Source organism: Eschscholzia californica, unplaced genomic scaffold (assembly GCF_041429995.1).
Source record: "Eschscholzia californica isolate CP2 unplaced genomic scaffold, dmEscCali1.0.p SCAF_3, whole genome shotgun sequence".
Lineage (NCBI taxonomy): Eukaryota > Viridiplantae > Streptophyta > Magnoliopsida > Ranunculales > Papaveraceae > Eschscholzia > Eschscholzia californica.
In genome coordinates this window covers 17,580,582-17,583,212 of record NW_028238420.1, presented here as the reverse complement: position 1 = coordinate 17,583,212, position 2,631 = coordinate 17,580,582, and the positions used below count along the sequence as shown (strand labels likewise).

Genomic DNA, 2,631 nt, shown 5'->3' with positions numbered 1-2,631 from the left:
TAGAAACTCCTAAATTCTAACCCTGATGGACTCGGTTGTGAGGCCCTACTAGCTCGATCAGGAGGCCTAAGCTTGGCCGTCTGACCCAGTAGAATATGCATCAGCCTCCCCTTCTCTCGAGAGGTTCATCCCGAACCGTTTGGTAAAAAAAAAGTTTGAAGCACCAGCATACGATGAATTCCGCTATGGCGATCTTTAGATTCCACCTTTCACAAAATTTGCTGAAAATACGAAGAAGACAATGATGGACCAAACCACTCACTATAATCTGAACCCCTTGATGCGACGAATTTCGCAAAATCAGCAGTAGTGAGGAAACGTCCAATAAATTGCGACATCGCCTGTCATCTTTTAGTTTGAAGAAGATGATAAACAACTTGTCAAGGTTCCAAAAGAAAATAATGATAAATTTTGTTCGCATTCTGTACAGGATACAAACTTCCAACAAATTTCTACATCTCCCATCATCTAGTAATTCGATGAAGAAGATGATAAACACTACAGTATTCTCAATTGAAAAGTCAGCCATGAATTCTGTCTTCCAATCCATCACGTTTGAATCCTCTTGAATAACGACTTTAACATCCATAGACCTCGGTTTCTGAGGCTCCAGAGGTGGTAACTTCATAACACTAACACTCAAAATCTCATCTTTACATTGTTATTCCTCTAGTATTTATCGAATACTTACTCCCATCTTACTCTGCAGTTAACAAGGCCTGCTTTTGTGCCAAAAACCCTTGCTTCAATTCTGGGATGTCAGTAATATCTCCAACAACAAAGACAATGTTTCTGCCCTTAACGCGTAAGTACTCATCAACCGTCAATCTTCCTCTAGGATCAAAAGCATCACCCAAGACTGAATTTTTAATCCAAGTAGTACTGAATCATTTTTCAATGCAAATGAAGTGACAATCTGCTCTTATAGTTTTGCCATTTGAAATCTGATAAGATTTGTTTTTCTCTTAATTAGAATTCAGATTCACTATCTTACCCAAAATAACTTCAACTTTCTTTGATGTCAACCAATCTAGAGTCTTGTTGGAGGCTTTCGACTGGATAAAATCTAACCCTCTGTTGTTTATGAACCAAAGTTACCTTCTTTTCAGGGAGATCGGCATCAATTTCACCAGCAATTTCAACACCCGAAGGTCCGCCTCCGACGATTAAAATTGATTCTGCTGAGCTTATCTTCTTGTAATCTGCTTGATATTGTTGAAGTCTGTGAGCTCTTGATTTGGGTAAGGATTACTTGTGACAAGTAGAAATGAAAAGATGATCATAAGGAATGTAATGGCCATAAAAAGTTAATACTTCTGTTTCAGTGACTCCAATTGCAGTGACTTCAATAACAAAAGTACTACAAGTGTCATTGTTATTTGTATGAGCATTAGTAGTAGAATCGACAGCTAAACAAAAAATCATCATCACCCCATTCTCTGTTCTTCCTTCAACTTTAATGTCAACCTCAAATTTTTGGAAATTGGAGACCATTAGATTAATGGAAGGGGTCTAGATTACTTACTTTTTCTTCCTCCCCAATCAGAAGAATTTTGTTATGTTCATCGTGAACGTCTTCCTTGATATCACCAGAACTTGAGTTTGAAAGTGGTGATGATGGTGTGGGTAGTAGTATTTCGGATGTGGTATTAAGTGGAGTAGAAGTGGTGGTGAGGGGAATAGTTGTGGGAGAAGGAGTGCTTGCTTCTGTGAACTTATCGTCGGAATCCTCCTGTTGTATTTCAATGTTGTGTCCTTGTTCGACATTATCATATCCCACTTCTCTCAGAATAGTTGATTGTTGATGACGAGAGTGTGATTTATTAGAGGATAATATTTTGTCCAAAGTGGTAAACGCTTTGAGATCGCGTTCTATTATTTTTTTAATTGAATCATCCATCAATGAAACATACTCTTTCTTCTTATCCTTAATTACTTGTTCACGAACAACGACGCAAATTGCTTCACAAGTGTTGGTGGTGCGGAATAGTAAAGCGAAGATGGTTATGTGTGTTGGTGGTGAAATTGGTGTCGGAGGTAGTGATTACGATGGTGGTGGATAATAAGAGTACGAAGGTGGTGAAATTTCTTTGACGGGTTCTCTAGGATTCCAATGAGAAACATATGAATCCCTATTTACCTAAAAACATGATGTGCATAAGCACTGATTCATAATTCCTTGATGAGTATAATCCGATTGATTATAATTCTCTTGAGGAATAGAATATGATTGATATTGATTGCACTGGTCTAGAAATTTTTTTCCAGAATCAATCACCCAAAACTTTGGTGGCTCTGAATACCACATGATGTAGACGCAGCGAAAATAATAAGAATAATAAAACTTGAATAAAGAACGAATAAAATAAAGGGAAACCAATAAACTTTGATTAATAATTCTCTGAAATCTCAGTAACAAGGACAGACCTGACTTCCTTTTATAGAAACTTTGACACTTCTAGATAGACTCAAACTAGGATTCCTAAATATCAAAGATACTCAAACATATAAACTTCTAAACCTAGACTTAATAGGAAATACTCAAACATAAAAACTCCTGAATCCAAACCCTAATGGACTCGGCTGTGAGGCCCTCTAACTAGCTCGGTCGTGAGGCCTAATGGCTTGGTC

At 37.5% G+C, this 2,631-nt stretch overlaps 1 pseudogene; it reads right to left on the bottom strand.

The window, feature by feature from the left end:
- Positions 1–698: 698 nt before the first annotated feature.
- LOC147548780 (uncharacterized) lies at positions 699–1,900 on the bottom strand (annotated as a pseudogene).
- Between the last annotated feature and the right edge of the window lie 731 nt (positions 1,901–2,631).